Raw genomic sequence first — 20,796 nt, 5'->3', positions numbered from 1 at the left:
CACCGAAACAAACGCACGTGTAAGTTGTGGAAGGCATTAGAAGCCTTGTTTGCCTATTGAGCTCCACATGTCGTTTCGCACGGTGCAGAAACAAATCAATAAGGCACTGCTGGCATGGCGCTTTCTTCTGCGTGAATAATTTCTGCTTCGTTACAGCCCGGCGACATTGGAAATAAAGTAAGTAAACAAATACTATCATTCAGATACATATTGCAAAATTAAGAGGGAAATAAGCATGCATCCAACGAGCCCCCACCCTCCATCCACACACACAAACATGCGCACAATGAAGCTTTTCCTGTTAATTGTTTATTAGGCTTTTCAAACAGTGCCTCACTTGCGCATAAAAACAAACAGCTGCTTCGAGCACATGGTAAACGGAACTGATGAAAAACATAACAGCCTCATAAAGAGAGGCGTTCTGACGATATTGGACCGTTCGTGCTGCCCTCGAGATAGCTATAGCGCCTCCCATTCTCGCTTGACGGGAGTTCAAAACTGTCGCTGTGCTTGTACTATAAACATTGGCTCTGTCATCTCGCTTTTCGCTTACACACACACACACACACACACACACACACACACACACACACACACACACGCACACACACACACACACACACACACGCACACGCACACTCACACACACACACACACACTCACACACACACACACACACACAATTCCAACCGCAGGTGCCAAATGCGGGTGCTTTTATTTCAGGCGCCCGTACTCAACCGGCTACCAAAGCCGTATCTATATGGAAGGACCGCCGTTGGAGGCGTTCGTTTCTGCAAACATTGATTTCCTTTTTTTATTAATCATCTACTATACCACTCATGAAACACTATGCCTCCGTTTAAGAAAAAAACCATTTTTTTCATTTTTTTAAGTTGCTGCACTCATATTACACTTTATATATAAACAGTTATGTTCTCCCTTCTGACAATTTTCAGACTTTGTAATAACAAAGCCATCTCATTCTACCGCTAAAATTGACAGAAGATGATTGAGATCAGCCAAATATGTGGCGGGCACGCGGGAACAGAAAAATGCAGAATTTGCGCTATGTTTTCCACATCTACACAGAGTGTACTATAGTTAGATTTATATCTTAGCGTTAATAGTAGGATCACCTATTTATGGTTCGCGTATACACATATTTTGCGGAGGCCCAAACCACATTCATTATGTCGCTTTAAATTGATTAAGATCATGCGAACAGGAGCGGATTATCCAGGATTTAAAATGTTGAATTGAACTGGGCTGTCCAGTTTTAAGGGGCTCTCCAAGGGCCATAAAAATTGCCGACTTCGTTGTTTTTTTTTCTTCGAAAAAGACTAACCCTTTGCTGGGTTCCCCTGATATAAACAGATGATCCATTTCAATAATCAATATACATGTTTCTAAAATGTTGTTCATTGTGTAACGCGCATAATATTGAAGTCATCTCACAGTTATGCAGACTGTGGTAAAAATCTTTTATTGACTTAAGGCCATGCATCGTGTGCCCTTCGTAATCTTGGCATCGAATTCCCCAAACACAGACAACTTCGACAAGATGCAACTTGGTCACATAAGGATGTCGACTGTTAGGTGAAGATTCCACGGAAGCACTGCAAGTGTTCCACACCCACAGCAGAAGTGCGTTCTTCAGTACTTGAATAAATTGAAGAAAAGTACGCCGATCATTTGAAAGTTTTCACCGATGGATGGGTCGACATAGAGCGTGGAGCAAGCGCTGCGGCGTTTGTGATACCGTATCCAAATGTGTCCTGGGCGGCACGACTCGAGTGCGTTGTTTCATCCACAGCATGTGAAAGCGTGGCAATTAAGGCAGCCCTGAAGAAACTGAAGTTTTGTAGGGAGCAACAAGTCGTGCTGTTTTTGTTCTTTAAGCCCGCTCTGCAGCGGCTAAAACGTGCATCGGTTTTGGATCGTTGCACTAAAAGATCACTGCAAATTAAACACCTGCAGGACATTGGTCTAAACATAAAGTTTCAATGGATTCCGTCACATGTGTGCATAGCGGGTAATAAGCAGCACACAGACTTACCCGGAGTGCTTTGGAACTTACACCAACGAAGAAGGCTCCCAAAGACAATCAGCTTCTTTTACGAGAAGCTGTCAACAAACATTTGCACTCGTTATGGCGGACGCCTAATCAGCGATGTTTTAAAAACAAAATGCTTTAAAGGGAATAGGCCTGCTTGCTTCATCGCATCCGAACAGGTTCAGCGCGTACCCCAGCATAGCTTCACAAGATCAGATTTTCCGCGATTTTATTGAGCACGAATTGCAAGGAAAGTGGTGATATAGAACACTGCTTAAGTGTCATGAGCTTAAAAAGGCACGGCGATATTTATTTGAGGAACTGTAACGTGGTCATTGGATCTTCAGGAGACAGGGGTTGCTACTTCTCTTGAAGTTTTTGAATTCTACAGACCTGGCATGTGGCTTGCGATGAGTGACAATTACGTTGGGGTATGGTGCAGTGGGTATAAAATGGCAGCAGCAAACACAGATATTACTGGTGAAACATGGAAGAGGCTTTTGTCCTGCAGTGGACGTAGGCAGGCTTATGACGACGGTGATGATGATGATGGTGCAGTGAGATAGGGGTACTGGCACAATGCTGCATGCGGAATAGCACAGAGGCCACCAGGTTATGCAGGCTTACGTCGCTCTACGCACGACTTTTTTTAAGAGCTTGCTTACGCTTAGTTGAAAAACAAACAAAAAAGGGCATTGTTACAATTATCGAAAAGGAAACAGGGTGTAGCCAATTGCCTGTAAATTATGCAAGGTTAGATCCCCCGGCTACCTACAACATCCTAATCCTAATCTATGCATCGTGTAGAGGTAAGGACTTGATACAGCGGATAGGCACGTCGAGCAGCCTAACGAGGATTTTGGCAGCTTCGGTCCAACACGCAATCCAAAAGCATATAGGGAGTAGTTCCTGTCTGTAATATTGTTTAATCCGCTGAATGAAAATAACCTGTATGCACCTGAAGCATAGGTGGGCTATAATATGCTTTAGTTATAGTGTAAACAAAAAAGTCCCACCTGCCAACTTCGGCAGTGCTCGCACGCAAGCAAACAAAGTATGCGCTACCGAATCAGAGAAGCAGAGCAGATAGAGGAAGCCATTTTTCACAAAGATGCTCCCTGATTTTCTACGGATGATGCACTCTCTCCAAATAAAGATAACCAACGCTATATGTTAAGACGAATACAAGAAACACACACGGCGCTTGGACTGCACTTTGAAGTGTGTAATGCATTCTTTCTTTTCGTCTAAACTTTTCGGACAGTTTAGTGTTCTTTTAGTATGATCCAACCAAAAAGACAAAGCCTAATGCTGTCAATGAGTCTTTGTCTCCTGATAAAGTTTATTATTACGATGACAATCTCTCCACGTACTCCGCAAGAAATAAAATGCCAATGTGATATCAAACATTCCGGAGAGGCTCTTTGCAGCTAAATATCAAAAGCGTAAGTCTCAAGCCTGCCCAGATGACAAAGCGGGAAAGAAAGAGGGTGGTATACGAGGGGCCCCTCTCATTGTTTTTAACTGGGCCCTCTGCCCTGTTTATCTGGCCCTGCATGTACCTACGATAATTCACATACTATATAGTAATAAAGATGTTTTTTTATCATACTTAGTCAAATTTCACCGTGTCAAGAAACGTGTTTTTGAGAGCCGCAGAAATTGCAGTGTCGTATGCCTTCAAGCCTTGGAACATAACCATGCTACTGGCGCCTCGATTGCGCAAAGTGGCCTCCGAGATCAGCTCCTGCAGCGCCGTTGCGCGGTCAGAGCTGATCTCCGAGGTAAAGGTTAGACTAATCATTTTTGTCCAGTCCTCAAAGGTGGGTGTGAGCCATTGACTTAGGCGTTCATCTTCAATATCATTTGTGGCGGATAGCGACCTGTCAGAGAAGGCATAGTGCAAGACATTATCAGAAGCGAGGACGTTGCAGCGTATGAATGTCTGCAGAACTGTAGTATCTTTGCAGCGACTACTCAGCCTAGCTCAGCATAATGTGTTTTTCTTCGCGGGTATCACGCTCCCTACCACATAGATAATCCATCACTGTACTTCACGCACAGCAATAATGAAGCGGTCGCAGAAAGTAGCTTGGAAGAACTGCTACACAAACATCTAAGGTGTTTGCGTAGCTGGTCATGTAATACAGCCATGCAATCACTTGTTATTAACGTCTGTTAACAAACAGCGTGTTGCTGGAGCCAACGTGGGCTCCAACAATAAGCCCCGTTCAATTTTTTTCTCTCATTCAGCGGATATTTCATTCGGCCGTCTGTTGTAGTTGTCATAAAAACACAGACCTCTGAGATCACAAGTCCGATAGTTCTTCTCCTCCCACACTCTATTCTTACCTATGGCGTTGAAAAATTTGGCACACTACAGTGGCTCCAGCAAGCAGCCTGTAGGAGGGAATGCATTTCCTATACTTTTGAAAGGAGTAGCACTTATTTTTGTGCGCAAACACGAAGAAATCAGCTGTGAAAGGTTGACGTTCTATTGGAAAATAAGCATAACGCTTCCTTATGCAGCCCAAAATAGTGCCAACCGCGTCTCAATTCTTTACACGTTTTGTGCTCACGCTTTCTTCGCGTGTACAGAGGTTATGAAATGGGAAGTTTCTCTTCGATAAGGCGAAACCCAGAGGCGAACGTAGCGTGCAAACCGAGGAGAAGATCGCTCGATCTTTTTTTGCCTCACCTCAAGAAATGTGCGGAGAATCGCAGTGAAGGTGAACCCCGTATAACAGGAATATCATCCGCTCCGTTCTCGCTCAGATCAATCTTTTCTGAGAGAAAAAATTGCGTGCTACTCTCTTACGAGCAACAACGTATCCTTGGTGCTTCGCTTTTCGTCCTGCCCGATTGCGTACCAACGTACGTTGCGATGATTAGTTTCCTGTAGTGGGTGTTTCTTTGATTTATGGTAGAGGCCAGTCTAAGAATAACTTTTCATTCTTGCATGTTTCAATCGCTGCTGTGATTGATATTTCATTTTCTGCTGTTGACGTTGTTCATTCTAACTGAGGCGGAACTTAGATGATTTGAAAAACGCGTAAAGTGCCCGTTAGCGTAATAATAATAATAATAATAATAATAATAATAATAATAATAATAATAATAATAATAATAATAATAATAATAATAATAATAATAATAATAATAATAATAATAATAATAATAATAATAATAATAATAATAACAGGGCTTTAACGTGCACAGTGCACGGGCCTGTATCATTTGGTTGCTGACTATCAGCGGCGTAAACACGAGCGATGCGAAAAATCCTCCTGTAAGGACTTTACGATATGACATCACTATGACGTGGCCTAAGGTTACATCACGTGAAAACACCATAATGTGAGCTCGTCGCTTGCTCATTGATGGGCCGACACTGGAGGCACTGCAAAACCACGCGAGGTGTGAACTAAATGTGGGTGTGACACCTGCTTCTTCGACAACATAATCTGACTGTGCCCATTTAACGCGGGATCCACCATACGCATTCGGTTAGCTGAGATGAGGATGGCACAGACAGGATACAGGCTGTCGAGAGTCATCATCCTGCGGTTCTGGAATGGGTGGAGGCACCTACTTGACTCGTGGGCTCTTTTAGTGTTGTTCCCCAAGACTCGAACAGAGGCAGTGCATAGCAACGTTGACTGTTGAAGGCTGTTGGAGGAGGGCGACGGGTGGTCATTACAGTCAGCCGAGGAAAAATAAGGTGAATTTAACTATTGACTCGTCTTAGACCAATGCATACAAGATCATGGGAGTTGTTATACTATTTGCTGGGGTGGTCTTTGCTCTCCTAAATAACCGTTGTCACTGATGGTGCTGTTGCTGCGACGTTGTTGCCATAGTTGTTGTTTCTGCCACTTTCCTTATGAACGTTGTCATTTTTGTCATTGTAGCCGTTTTTGATGGTATTGTCCTTGCCATTTTTGCGGCTTTTATTGCTACTTTTGTTTTATCTGTTATTTATTGTCTCGGTATTTCTTGCAGTTGTGATTGCTCCTGCGCACTTTGTTATTATTGCATCAGCAGCTGCTGCTTTATTTATCTTTGTGTACGTTGTTAGATGGCACACGTTAATTCACTGCAGACGCCTGCAGTTAAAAGGAAGAGCCTTGGACCTAGCATACGGCACGTTTAGGATTTCTCAAATTGTTAAAACCTATTTTGCAGGTTCAAGTGATGTGTCCGTCGTAATAGCATGATATGTGGGGTTTAACGTGCCACAACCACCATATTATTATGAGAGACGCCGTAGTTGAGGGCTCCGAAAATTTCCACTACCTGGGGCTCTTTAACGTGCACCCAAATCTGAGCACACGGACCTACAACATTTCCGCCTCCATCGAAAATGCAGCCGCCATAGCCGGGATTTGACCCCGCGAGCTGCGGGTCAACAGCCGAGTACCTTAGGCGCTAGACCACCGCAGCGGGGCCATCGTAATAGCAGGCATGATGATAAAGCATTGAAGCAGGAATAACATCTAAAGCTCTAACGAATGCATATTGCCGACTCCATCAATGAAGCATCAATTGTGTATGGAAAGCACGCTTCAAGCAACTTATGGCTCTGGCCCCATCTTCTACAAGACACAGCTTTGAAAGCATTTGTTAGTAAGCACGCATTATTCATACAAAATTCGAACACTGAATCGGAAAAAATGAAGAAGCAAAGGAAGAAGAACATTAATAATACGCTTTAAAGTTTCACTTGACACCATAAATCACTATTGCAGGGCTCTCCAGTCCATGCATTATGGTACATACACAACAGAAACCGAAAAGTGTTAAGCCTTCCTTCTAGAAATTTCTAACTTATCATTACTAAGACAACCACGACTCAGCAACACGTGTACCATTACCCTCCTCCCCCAACCCCACTTTTTCTTTTTTTCTTTTAGGGGCGAAGCTCCTGACTGTGTGGGTCGTTCCTTTCTCTGTAATAGTATGTTGTAGTAGCCACTTCTAGTTTCAAGAAATTCTCACTAGATGGTGTTGTGTGCATATGTCAATAGATATGCTTTGATTTTTTTTCTTTTTCACGGAATACTATCGAGCTCCTGCATACCAAAAGGAACCGTCGGTTAAGAAGAAGGTGAAGGAAACAGAGAGGGAGAAGTGGAAGTTTGTAATGCTTATGAAATCATCACTGGAGACCTACCGAACTGTCAAGCAGAAACTTGGAAAAGGCAAGATCTACGATAATTCTCGGGGTAGTTTTCTGCTGTTCGAGGCCAGAACGGGAGTATTGCGGACCAAGACGCACCGAGCAAAATACGAAGGCACTGTCATGGTATGTAGTGCGTGTGGAGAGGAGGAAACGGCTGAACATTTGATAATGATCTGTAAAGAGCTCCATCCTAAATTTCGAAATAATGGCGCGGATTGTTTCAAAGCACTAGAGTTTACGGACAGTGAAGACAAAACAGACTTCAAACGGGCAGAAATAACCAGAAAAAGGCTAACTTATTGGTGGCTACAATCAAGGCGTGAGTGAAATTCAATCCTTCAACACATAGTAATAGCACTTAACTTTATAGCTAGGTGGCGTGAGCCGCTGTACGATCAAAAGGGCACAGCCGGATACATCCATTCATTATTCCTTGGAAATAATATCATTAGATGGCGTAAGTGGTTTTCGTATAGTAGACAACTAAAGAGGATAGATGGCGCTCTTATAAGAAAAAATCACAGCGTATTCACGGAGTGAGTGATGGTGAATGGCGCGAAGCGTACATCCGTTCATCCTTCCGTCCTTCTGATGCGTGCTCTAGTTTGACAGGAGCATGCAAACAGGTGGGTGGGTGGGTGGGCGGACGGACGGACAGACAGACAGACAGACAGACGGACAGACAGACAGACAGACAGACAGACAGACAGACAGGCAGGCAGGCAGGCAGGCAAGCAGGTGGACGGACGGACGGATGGACGTTTCGGCTCACTCATCATCATATGCTCCGAGGATATGGTTGGAATTCTTTTTTTTTTTGACGGATACCTTCGACCTCCTGACTCATCCAATTCGCCACGGCAGCCTCTTATTGTCTCCCTCAACCTCCTATTTTTTCGGTTGCCCTTTTTTCCTTCTTTTGCTTGGATTGGGGAAGAGGATGCGAAGCATACACACAAGCGGTGAGTAAGTCAGTTGCTGCGATGAAACCGACAAGTACGCTTGTCGAAATGTCCGCTACAGCACCCACCCCTTGTTGTCGAATTTCTCAATCGGCTATTAGGTACACAGTGGTAGGAACTTCCAGATCTATTAAAAAAACTGACGCTAACATGGTTGAACAGGTACCAGCGCTTCGTTTGGCAAACTACCTCTATACAGTAACATGAGTCAGTGTCAATACTGTGGTGTGAAGAATTAAATGATCAAATAAAAATAAAATAATTGTTCTTGGGAGAAGACGCACAGCGCATTGTTTTTTAATTTGTCTTCCAGCGATTACACGGTGTGCTTCTTTAGCATGTAGAGATGGCAGTCTGATTCATATGATTTTTCTCCGCTTTTCTGCATAAAATGCTTCTATGATTCCTCCGATTGGGAGATCCCGTTCGTCAACTTGTCACACCACTTAAGAGTAACAAGCAAGTCAACTTAAACAATGTCCGAATTTAAACATACTTCATAGGATGTCTCTTGCACTCTTATGTTCAGTTCCTAAAAGGAACGCTTCGCCTAGTGATGAACTGTATGCTTTGCCTAGCGGTTACGGTCGGAGTCATAACAAAACTTCACAAGTTGCTGCCACATAACATAGTTAAGAAAACTTTTTAGTTAGAAAAATTTTCTGAGAGCAATTTATCTACCAATAACAATTTTTCCCTGTTATAATATCAAGACTGCGTAAGATACACTTAACTACGTAAGATATAATGCAAGACTACGTAAGTACCTCTTGGAGGCACCGACTACTTTTTTTTAATTTTTTTAGAAAGATCGCTTTAGTTCTTAATAATATTGTCTGAAAGGAAAACGAAAGCTCAACTTTGTACATTGAATGGCTAATTTTTGAAGCCGTCATGGCCGTTAAGACATCGTGTGCTGCTGCAGAAATGCGTCTTCAGTGCGAAGCCTTAAGGTCAAAGAAAAAAAAGTCACTTTTACGCAAGTTGTCGCCAACAGTTAAGAAAATGAGACTACAAGCTTTAAAACATCATGCCCGGTTCGTAAGCGGGGTCACGAACCCGATTCAGTCTCCGCTGAAAAAAGAAAGAATAAAAGTAAAAGACGTCAAGGTGGGGCTCTTTGACCGAAAGTTGCGCAGTCGTAATCTTCTGGGACAAGAGAAGACCCCCTCCACGTTCTGAGAGCTCAATAAAGACCGAAGAACAGATAAACCAACTAGTGAAGAAACAAAATGATGGTCCGATTTCTTCACCTCGCGAAAATTCTCCTCTGTCTGGTGTCCTTTTTTGCCGTGCCTATATCGTCTAGTTAGTCGGTGATTCAGACTAGACGACCAAGAAAGACAGTATCACTCTGGAGTCTTGCCAAGTTGTGAAGATGTCTCACTTCAGGAATTATTTCGCTTTTGTCGTTTCGTCGTTCATGAACACGGGGTCTAAAGTGGGCACGTCGCCAAGGAAAAGTCAGCGGGTGTAACAAGGGTGCAGCACAGAAGTTTCACCAGCGACATCCACGCATCGTTAGTCGGATTGGAGATCACACCTAGAGGCGTGAAAGTTCCTGTATAGCCAGGCTTTGACCGCTTGCGCAATGAGCACCTTCTCGTAACTGATCGTATTTAAAGACCGTTATAGTTTGTTGCTATGTTCGTTCTTTTTTTTCGAACAAAGGAATTCTACTTTCTTTCAATAGTCCCGCTGACTAACGATAACAGCTCGCTTGCGTAACATTGATGCAAAGAGAAACTATGACGAACCTTAATGGAATCTTGAGCTTGAATGCACGATTTCTTATGGAAGGAAAGAAAATCCTTTTTTATAGGCAGCAGTGGCACCGACTTCGTCGAAATCGAATGCACCAAAACTGAAAACGAGAAAGGTGGTAATAATACAAAAGGAGAGCAGCAGTTTGGGCTTGTTAGAACTTTCTTGCAGTTTCAGGCTATACAGCAAAAAAGGGAGTGGCGATATGGACGTGGACATTCGAGTCACTCTCCTTTTTGAATGCGGAACATTCCTTAGCGAACTGCGGTGACTTTGACCGTATCTATCTATCTATCTATCTATCTATCTATCTATCTATCTATCTATCTATCTATCTATCTATCTATCTATCTATCTATCTATCTATCTATCTATCTATCTATCTGTCTGTCTGTCTGTCTGTCTGTCTGTCTGTCTGTCTGTCTGTCTGTCTGTCTGTCTGTCTGTCTGTCTGTCTGTCTGTTCGTCCGTCCGTCTATCTATCTATCTATCTATCTATCTATCTATCTATCTATCTATCTATCTATCTATCTATCTATCTATCTATCTATCTATCTATCTATCTATCTATCTATCTATCTATCTATCTATCTATCTATCAATCTGTCTGTCTGTCTGTCTGTCTGTCTGTCTGTCTGTCTGTCTGTCTGTCTGTCTGTCTGTCTGTCTGTCTGTCTGTCTGTCTGTCTGTCTGTCTGTCTGTCTGTCTGTCTGTCTAGTCACCTACGAATGTTAGCTCTCCTGGCCATTTAAATAATAATATGTATAACAAAGATGATTTGCCATAACTTGAGTGTATGACGAGCATAACTGACTAGTCATAGCATAAAAATCATGACATGTATGTCATGAATGTCATAATTTACATTTCTTAGTTTTCTTGCTCTTGCGGTGGTTTCGTTCACATTACGTATTGCAAAACTGCATGGTGAACGTACGTGACAGACCCTAATGTGGAAATCATGACATGCATGTCATGATTATAATGGTGTGTGGTGTTTAGTGGCACAAAGGCTATTTGATGGCCAAAGAGCGCCAGGTCATAGGACGAGAAGTGAACAATGAATACGTTAAGTTGGTGTATAAGGGCCTTAAAATTCCTCGCGCTAAAGTGGGTAAAACATAAAAATAATGAAATTATGGCAGTGACGTGAAATGTATAGTAATAATGGGTGGTGAAAGGTTCTGATAAAAAAGCATGTGTGAAGATATTTGGCCCCAGCACAAGTGCCTCATCATTGCCCTTGTGTCCGATGGCCGCAAGGCAAGTGCTTTTCAATGTAGCCACCACAGCAGCAACCTCTTTTGAGAGGTCACGCTACGCAATGCCTGGATATATTAGACGATAGAAGCTGACATCTCTTTAAAAAGCTAGCACAGATTTATGGGTGAAAAGTGGTTCCCTACCGACGAACATTTCAATGTGTAATGGTATATGTTGTCTGTAGGGTAATGGAAAGTGTTGTCTTCTTAGAGTGTCTAATTGATCACATTTGAATAAAATCGGAACTGTTAGTGGTTGACCTCATCCGTCACACAATGATGGATCGCCACCAAACAAAAGATATGAGGGTGTCATGTATGTGTGTCGTATCCTGAGCCTTGTTTGTGTTATCTCTGTACGACATGATTTCGATACTGGCGGCCAATGACTAAGGTGTGGCTTAATAACGTGTACTTTGTGTGTCTATCCCATTTGCTCTGCCAGTAGTCTCTGAGCTTTCGTTTAAAAGACGGTTTAAGGTTAAGGGCCGGGATTGATATAGGTGTAGTGGCAGTGCTTTCGTGGACGGATGCAGCAAGCTAATCCGCCATCACGTTGCCTTGGATCTCACGGTGCCCTGGCAGCCAGCACAGTAAAACATGTTGCTTGAGTGTGTAGAGTGTGCATAAAATGAAGTGAGACGTGGAAAGGGTTTTTTTTTTGTAAGTCATCACTACACCCCACGCTCATGGTGCGCTCGCGGTCCTTTCGCTAGCTTCACATATACGAAGTTTGATAATATAGTACGTAAACGGGTGACGAAGGTATTTGACTGGTGCAAACACGTTAATAATGAGAAGCATGTCATGTAAGAATATGACTGCACACCACGCTCATGATGCCCTCGTGGCCGTTTCCTAGCCCCACATATACCTACTTCGGAATCACGTGACGTGAACAGACGAAGAAAGTATATGACATGTCCAAACATGATAATCATAATATGCGTGTCATGTAAAACATGACTACATGCTACGCTCATAGCGTACTCGCGGCAGTTTCACTAGCTTCGCATATACCAAATTTGGTATTACGAGACGTGAATGGACGATGAACACAAATGACAGGCGTGAACATGATAATCATGATATATAAGTGATGTACGGCATAATTTACGTCCACCCCGTAACTTTGCACTGATTTTAAATTGGCATATCAACCTCCCTCATTCGCGCTTCGCGTATCATCAATTCCCACTGTACATGGGATCTGCCACATTTTGTCTCTGCTCCTTCTTTCTTGCCTTGCCCTACGATAAATGGGCGGTTCCAGGCAAATTCATTAGGTATGCGGTTAATGGTTAATATGACCCACCACGGCGCATGGTCTAATGGTTATGGTAGTCGACTGCCCACCCAATGGTGCCGGTAGCACTCGATGGTCGTGGTAGCAAGTCGCCGGCCGCGGCGGCTGCATTTCCCACTGTGTAGACAGAGCTTGAGGCTCATGCACTCACCCCACCGCAGTGGTCTAATGGCTAAGGTACTCGGCAGCTGACCCAAAAATCGCGGGATTTAATTCCGGCTGCGGCAGCTGCATTTTCGATGGAGGCGAAAATGGTGTAGGCCCGTGTGCTCAGATTTGGGTGCACGTTAAAGAACCACAGGTGGTCGAAATTTCTTGAGCCCTCCACTACGGCGTCTCTCATAATCATACGGTTGTTTTGGAGCGTTGAACCCCACATATCAATCAATATCATCGGCACATGTACTTATTCCGAAGTGCACGTTAAGGTAACTCAGGAGGTTGAAATTGTGGAGCCCTCTATTACGGCGTCTCTCGTAATCAAATAGTGGTTTTTGGTGTTGTATCTCCATAATAAATACTACTATTATTTTGGCTATAGTTCTAATAAGAGCTTCCACAGTGATAGCAGCCCGTATATCCTTGCACAGGCGATCAAATTAAGCGCGAACTTTACGTCATTTCTGGCATACTTAGCTTTAAAATGCGCACATGCTGATTGTCTCTTCGAGGTTTGTCTTCATACCCCGTTCTTTTTTACACGCAACGAAACTAGCAAGTCCACGTGCGTGCGTCCGTGCGCGCGTGTGCGTGCGCGTGTGCGTGTGCGTGTGTGTGTGTGTGTGTGTGTGTGTGTGCGTGTGTGTGTGTGTGTGCGTGTGTGTGTGTGTGTGTGTGTGTGTGTGTGTGTGTCCTTGCACAATTTACTATTTTAGGATTCCTATAAAAACGACCATGTTCACACCGTGGAGTGCCAAGAGTGTAATTTTTCTATTTGTCTGGAAGCCGCTAAGAAGCTGCTACTTCTTTTAGCACGCATGACGATCAGTGGGTCACATTACTTTTGAATGATATTATACATATACCCAGAAAGTGTTATAATTATTAACCAAAGCAGTAGATACCAGGAGTTTATGGTGAAGCCTACCACAGCCAGCACAGCCTAATTCCACAAACTGATACGCCAACAAAAAACTGGCACTCACCTGAAACATCTCACATGTAAAAAAAGAAACAAAGCTTAGAACTAAAGGAAAACCTTGCGCGTCCTTCCTATATCGGATGTTTCGTTTTGGTTCTTGACGCCAAGGATGTGCGTTAATTACATCAAGTGGTAGACGCTGTGTGTTTCCAAGCGAAAGCGAGATATTCCAGAAAAGGATACTTGAACGTACAAGCTTTGAAGCGCTGCAGCGAGCCATTCGTGGTAAATGAAGAATAGAGCAGGTGTTATAAAAAAGTATGTCTCACATTGGTGAATATAGACTGCCCACGACAGAATGTGTACATTTCGTTATGGTATTTTAATTTCCGACAGTCTGTATTACATGCATGACCAAGACGCGATCTTAACTACAATCGTGTGTTCACTTTCAAGAAAGGCGTGCCTCTTATTCTCGCTGGCGATGCGGTAGTGATGTGTGCGTGGTTCAGTGATTTCGCAACAGCCCTTCAACAATGATATGCAAGTCTTTCCAGTTGTTTGTGCTTATTTATTTATTTATTCATTTATTCATTTGGTTCTTGGTTTGTTTGTTTTAGAGTTGAGAAATTCATATAGTGAGCAGCAAGCCTTCTTAACGAACAGAGCGCGACTACGCTCGTTTGCCAATTCGCTTGGCTTTTCGAAGAACATCACCTGCATACCTTCAAAAGAAATCCCCTTATCTTTTAGCTCCCACTACTCCTTCCCTCAGCGTTCCTACGCTGAGGGAAAGGCTATTATCCAGGCGCGCGTCTGGTACACCTTCCTTATTTTCTCTATCTTTTCTATTTCTTTCTTCCTTTCATACTGCGATTCACGGTTTATTGCACAAGCTGGTACCTTTAAAAAATAGCCACGCATTCAGTAAGGGCAGAGAAAGAGAGACAGAGAGAGAGAACACAAGGAGAAAGGCAGGGAGGTTAACCAGGGCTGAACCCCGGTAAGCTACCCAGCACCGGGTAAGGGGAGAGGAGGAAGGACAGTTATAGAGGAGGAGAGAAAAGGTCACTAAATGGGCCGACGCGTAACAGTTTCACCATCACAAACGATGAAACTGGCCGGTGTCTTTGAGAGAAAGCAACAGTGCTTTCGTTGCCTTTCGGAAATTGGATGGGCAGTGCCATGGTCCCAATACTATCTCGACAGTGAAATCACTTCTGTCCAGTTGATTAAAAACAGTGCGCAGGTGAAACCTATCGTTTGTGTATGCCGGGCAGTAACATAAGATGTGTTCAATAGTCTCATCGACGGCGCAATCGTTGCCCACCGCGCTGTCCGCCATCCCTATCTTAAATGAGTAGGCATTGGTGAAGGCTACGCCCACACGCAGATGGCACTACACTCTACCTTCCTCCCTAGAAAGACCAGAGGGTAGCAGCAGTCGTAGAGATGGGTCGAGAGAATATATTCGATGATGTGCAAACAGTGATGACTGCCACTTTTGGAGAGTCATGTTCTGCATAGGATTACTTAGGTGCTTTTTAGCTGCTTCATCGGCGGGGTCATTGCCGGAGATATTGCAATGACTTGGTATTCACTGGAACACAACGTTGTGTCCTTGTTCGGTCGCATAGTGCAGCATTTCTCTGATCTCCCACAAAAGTTGTTCGTACGACCCGCGACGAAGTGCCGACGAAATACACTGTAGGCCGCCTTGGGGCCACAGAATACTGCCAATCGATTAGTCGATTGTTGATTGATATAATCGATGGCACCTCGCAGGGCAACAATTTCCGAACCAGTCTATGTGCTCAGGTGTCAAAGTTTGCAAGTGATGCTGATGTGTCGTGATTGGATGATGGTGGCGCCGGTCGAGCTAGTCTGGGTGGTAGATCCATTCGTGTATACGTGGATTCTGTCAGCGTAGAAAGGGCGTAAACAGTCCAGAGAGGCGTGCTTCAAGGCCAAGGCATAAAGGATTTTTTATTTCTTATTCCTGGGACAGAAAGGCGCACGTCAGGTTGTCGTGGGCTTCACAAAGCGGACGGTGAACGCGCCAAGGGTATAAAACCGGATGGTAGCAAAGCGCAGTAGGAGCTGACGGCCTTTGAGAACGACGCCTGCGGTCGTTGTTCTGGCAGGAATGTCAAATGTCGAACCGTGATATGTGCTGCATATGTGCTCTCAGCACGTCGGTTCTGACGTAGGTCGTAACCGGATGATCCCGAGCCAATAACTGTTCCAGTGGTTGAGGCAGTTCGTGGTAGGCCGAGATAAACAAGTAGTGCCTGTGCTTGCACGCTCTGAAGTGCTCGAATATTTGTCTTGCAAGTTTTAGTAAGCAGAGGAGAACTGTAGCGCCGTACACCAATAAAAAGTGCTTGGTAAAGCTGTGGCATGGAACTCAATGACGGACCCCATCTTTTCCCAGCGATGACTTTCAGGACGTGGGCAATAGATACCAGTTTCGCTTTCAAGCTAGTCACGTGAGGGCTCCAAAAGAGGTTGCGGTCAACAATGACACCTAGAAAACGATAGCTACGCTTGTAAGAGATGGGCTGGCGATTAGTGCTTATCGGATAACTTGGCATCGCCTTGCGCGTGAAGAGGCCACCAGTGCACTTTTTTTCTGTTGAGAATGTTAGACCTTGCGTGCGAAGATAGTCAGATGCTTGCGATGCTGCCCTCTGTATCCTTGCTCGAACTTGTAGGCGTGTCAATGCAGATGCCCAGACAGAAATGTCATCAGCGTATATTGAAACACTGACTGTTTCAGGGAGAGCTTCTGCCAGGCCAAGCAAAGCAAGACTGAAAAGAACTGGGCTTAAAACACCACCTTGCAGGACGCCACGGCACGTGTAGTGGTCCGAGGTCGGGCCATCTTCAGTATATACGAGAAAGGATCTTCGTGTCAGGTAGCTTCGGATCCATCGGAACATTTTCCCTCTCAGTTCAATTAACAGCAGTGTGTCTAGTATAGCTTGATGGGAAACGTTGTCCTATGCACCTTTGACATCAAGAAAGAGCGCAAGTGCTCGTCTTTTCCTAAATTTCTGCTGTTCTACTGATGACACCAAATTGATTACGTTGTAAATCGATGAACGGCCTAATGGAATTCCTGCCATAGAGTTGGGGAAAATGATGTGCCATTCAAGGAACCATTCCAGGTGCGTGAGGATCATGCGCTCCATTAGTTTCCCAACACAGCTGGCGAGAGCTATAGGCCGGTATGATGTCAGCACCAGAGGGGATTTTCCCGCTTTAAGTGACACAAGAAAGCAGCGTTTACATTCTTGAGGTAACACGTCGTCTTCCAATGACTGAATAAATGAATTTAGCAGTTGCCGTCTAGCTGCTTGGCCAAAGTGACGCAGAGCTGTATAGGTTATCCTATCGGGCCCTGGTGAAAAAGAATGCCTACACAGTGTCAGTGCAGCTTCTAGCTCTTGCGCAGAAAATGGAGCATTCATACTTATATCTCGTGGACCGGGGATATCGTATAAAAGCACATCGGAGAATAAGACTGTCCCGCCGGTGATGTTCGCGCGAAAATACTCTGCAACGTCAATTTCACGGCGGTTTAGATGAAGTGCGAAAGCCTTGAAGGAATGACGTTTCATGGCGCCTGATCGAAGACCCTGCAGAGTTCTCCATACAAGAGACAATGGCTTGCGTGGGTCTAATGACTCACAAAACCTTTTCCATTTTCGATCCTGCAGCTTGTCTATTCGGCGTTGTATTTTTTCTGCATACGCCTCGCTACTCTGAGATTAAGAATCGACTTGGTGCACCTGTATCTTTTATCAGCACGTCTACGTAACGCTAGAAGCCTTTCTAATTCGATGCCAAGCTCCGTGGGCTTCTGTGAGCGTGTGAAGTGGCGCGTACAATTTTTCATTGCATCTGCAATTACTTCTTCTAACCCACACGAGGAATCATTTCTGCACGTGTCCTCCACTTGATCTTCATAAAGTGTCCAGTCTATATACCCATTGACCGGCGAGGACGAAGTCTCGTGGCCATCAATGCTGACATAAGTCGAAATGTGGTCGCTACCATGGGTTTCGATATCTGTAAACCACCGCACTTTAGAACTTAGGCAACACGACGCCAGTGTCAGGTCAAGGCAGCTGCTGTACGTTGTTCCTCGCAGATATGTCGGGCTACCATAACGCAGAAGGCGCAGGTTGTGGTCTGACACAAACGATATCAGTGAGCGCCCCTTCAGGTTTGTCCTCAAGCTTCCCCATATCGGATGATGTGCATTGAAATCATCTGGTATAATGCAAGGGCCTGGAATAGCTGCCACAATGTCTGTTAATTTCTTACAATCAAATAGACTTGCGGGAGATATATACACGCCAATAAGTGTAAAAGACAACCGCTTCTTCTTCAAAGTAATGCACACGTACTGGTTCTCGTTATCTGGTGGTATAGCATGGGCGAAATAAGTAAGGTCCTTGTGAATGTAAACAATAACTTTGCTGCTACTTCCAATCGTGGCTGAAGCGAAAGACTCCTAACCTGATATTCTTATAGTCGATGAGTTCAGCTCACAGATTACCATTATCGGGAAGTGCTTTTTAAACACGAAATGCCGAAAATCCGATATCCGGGACCTCAGGCCTCTCACATTCCATTGAAATATGAAGGCGTTTCGAATATCATCTGCAAACGATAGCTGTTTCCGTTGACAAGCCATGGTTCTGCTGTTAATCTTGTTTAGCAATCGACTTCTGAAGGCTTGCTAGAACCGTGCTGATAATACCCAGCAGCTGCAATGCGCTTCGTGATATTGGTGTTTGCACCCTCTCCCCGAACACACGAATGGTACTCACGAGGGAGCTGACCATGGGACTATTTGTTTATCCCCCTCTGTTGGTTTAGAGGATTCGGACGAGGAATGCTTCACTGCTGAAGTCTGATGCCGCTCTCTAGTGGCGTGTAGTCGAAGGAGTTCCGGCCAGGCATCAGCTGTGTCGCTGTTGGCGGCTTCTTTATCCTTCGACCCGACTGCGCTTGTTCTGGGAGACGAAATTGGAGGCGACTTTGAGCACGGTTCACGAGGCAATGGTCTCTTGGATGTCTTCGAGCGCCGTCAATGATGCGACCGTCGTCGTCTAATAGATGCGGCTGCTTCCCGGTGAGACGAGTGATCCCGAACCATTTTCTTCAGCACTGCCATTTCCCTTCGAATAATCAGACAGTCCTTCGAAGATGCATCGTGAGCCCCGTCACAATCCGAACATTTCCGAGTATTGGATTGACATGCGCTAATGGCGTGAGGTTCAGTGCATCGAGCACAAACGATGGTGTTCTTGCACACGCTGCTCACGTGACCCAACCTCGTGCATTTTCTGCACTGAAGTGGCCTCGGTACGAAGCGACGAACAGCGTGGTTGATTGATTGATATGTGGTGTTTAACGTCCCAAAAGCACCACATGATTATGAGAGACGCCATAGTGGAGGGCTCCAGAAATTTCGACCACCTGGGGTTTTTCAACGTGCGCCCAAATCTGAGCACACTGGCACGAACAGCGTCCCACCTTCACGTGTGACGGGAGCGTTTCACCGTTGAATATGATCTTCACGCAACTTGACGTGCCGAGACGAAAAACACTTGTGATGATTGTGCCTTCTGTAGCAGGCTTGATCAGGATTGGCAAGTCTGTGTTGACAATGGTCTCGTCAACATCATTAATTACTCCAGCGATGACTTCTTTGCCGAGTGGTATGTGAGAGCGGACTGCCATGCCATTGAGCCCAGTGACCTTGCGTAATATGTCCAGCGCAGCCGCGTGGTTAACGTCAATGGCTAGAACATTCTTGCGCGCGTTCACACTGACGTCTTTGATTTCGTTTTGCACCAGTGCCTTCAGTTGGGCAGACACGGCTTGCCTGTTGAGGTGCCTCATATTGTCCGTGGCGAGAACTGGCATGAACAGGACGGTGAATGTGTCGATACTACGCGAAGGTCTTATACATATATTTGTCGAATACGCAGCAGCGAAGCCTGCCGTCGTGTCGCTAGGAGTTAAAGAATGTTGCTGCAAGTACTTTCAATAATTTCTGTACTGAATTCATGTTATATCCGGCGACCAATAACGGAAATACCTAATGCACTTTCATGAGGCCTGGCCTTCAGCTGGTGAAAGTTTCCTTTCACGAGGGGCACCACCTGCCGTAACAACGGAGCTTTTAGAAGTCTTGAAAGACGAGTTAGTTGGCATAAATTCGTACTGAAAGATTGGCCACGCAAGCTAACGTGAAAGAGAGAAAGAGAATACAAACAAGCGCAGACTGGAACTTGGATTTAACTTGGACATCTCTTGCTCAGGCAAAGCCATGTGAAGTGGCTGGTCGTCGTGATTTCGCTGAAACAACAATGAACACGAACACTAGGCACCATATACAGCAGCAAATGTTCACAGGCACGGCAAGTACCAAAACCAAATCACACGTTACAGAGCAGGTAGCTCAGTGGGCCAGTAAGCTTAAATAGCACGTTATGTGTGTGCCTAAGGCGACTCGAAGCTGACGCTCGTCTTCTTTGTCTTCTCTCTCATTGTGTTGATACTCCCCCCCGCCCACCCCCACCTTCCACCACACACACGCACACCTTCGAAAACTTTCTGCACTTCACCTGCTTTTTGCATGGCCTGCGTGATCGGTGCATCTTTAGCCAATCGAGTGACAGAGTTACGTCATAGCGATTTAATGCGACGAAGTCACAAATTATAGTCACCTGCATCTTCAAGATGACGTCTTAACGTGACACATCACGTGATAATATTTTGTATTGTCTGCGTTGGTGCCGAAACCAATACAGGACGCAGATAGACAATTTTATCGTTTGATGAGGCACCAAAGGTTTTCGCCCTCGTAAGATTGTTTCCATGCTGCGCCGAACGACTACGCAGAATGGGAGTAGCTGAAGCTTACGCACTAACGTTCAGTTATTGCGGGGCCTAAGAAACACAAATAGCATGACATAAAACAGTCAAGCTGGCCGAACGTTCTGACGAGTTCTAACTGCGCAGTACACTGTTCAGCTGTAGAGGCACAGGAGAGGCACTGCCATGCGTGGACGCATCAAGAACACATCTTGAGAGTTTTACCTGGTAACCCTCTGCCATGGTGTGGTAAGGGTCAACACTGTAGATCATTGTGACAGCGTTAGA

Source organism: Rhipicephalus microplus, chromosome 4 (assembly GCF_043290135.1).
Source record: "Rhipicephalus microplus isolate Deutch F79 chromosome 4, USDA_Rmic, whole genome shotgun sequence".
In the NCBI taxonomy this organism is placed as follows: Eukaryota; Metazoa; Arthropoda; class Arachnida; order Ixodida; family Ixodidae; genus Rhipicephalus; species Rhipicephalus microplus.
This window is presented reverse-complemented; position numbering follows the sequence as displayed.